At 51.0% G+C, this 712-nt stretch overlaps 1 long non-coding RNA gene across 1 annotated transcript in view; it reads left to right on the top strand.

Moving 5' to 3' along the window:
- Nucleotides 1-509, top strand: part of LOC114485734 (uncharacterized) — a 4217-nt gene extending 3708 nt beyond the window's left edge. Inside the window, exon 3 of the long non-coding RNA XR_003679065.1 lies at nucleotides 440-509. This is a non-coding gene — a long non-coding RNA (uncharacterized lncRNA). The remainder of the gene's footprint in view (nucleotides 1-439) is intronic.
- Nucleotides 510-712: the final 203 nt, after the last annotated feature.

Here is a 712-nt window from a genome sequence, read left to right as displayed (position 1 = left end):
ACGCTGGTAGTTCAAGCTGCACATTGCCTGCAGTAGGGTTGGCGAAGACACCGGGATGTACCACGAATTTCAGTTGTCTAGGTGTTTTCAAGTCTTTGTATGTCCCCTCGTAATAACTGGGATGGTATGTACCTCCACGCTTGTACCGGTGCAACTTCATGTTGACTTGTGACCAGCGCTGTCATAGACCGCTTGCGGGCCCCATGGTCGCGTGCGCATATTTTAGTTGTCACATGCACCACTCTGTGGGTACCACACACCTATAGGTATGAGTTTGTTCAGTATCTGCTGTACAGAGCCACTGACTCCGCGATGCTGCGGAACTGTGTCATGTGCACACACCGTGCAAATGCGCGGTGGCAATGCAAGTCGAATTCTATTACGCGTTTACGATTTAACACACATACAGCGTACAGTGTGTGTTGAATGTAACCTATAGGTGGAGCTGCTCCAAGGACTGCCGGTGGACTTCACCTTAAGCGAAAGCCTACCCGATGCCTACCTAACGCCAGTGTGTGTTGAATGTAACCTATAGGTGGAGCTGCTCCAAGGACTGCCGGTGGACTTCACCTTAAGCGAAAGCCTACCCGATGCCTACCTAACGCGGAATCTGGGGAAGCTTAATTGGGTACAGCAGGCGCTTAAAAATGCAGGTAATCCAGCCCCAGCTTTTCCAGCAGCAACGCCACCTCCCTACCTATGATGTGCATTT

The sequence above is a fragment of the Physeter macrocephalus genome, unplaced genomic scaffold (genome assembly GCF_002837175.3).
Source record: "Physeter macrocephalus isolate SW-GA unplaced genomic scaffold, ASM283717v5 random_2832, whole genome shotgun sequence".
NCBI lineage: Eukaryota > Metazoa > Chordata > Mammalia > Artiodactyla > Physeteridae > Physeter > Physeter macrocephalus.
This window is presented reverse-complemented; position numbering and strand designations above follow the sequence as displayed.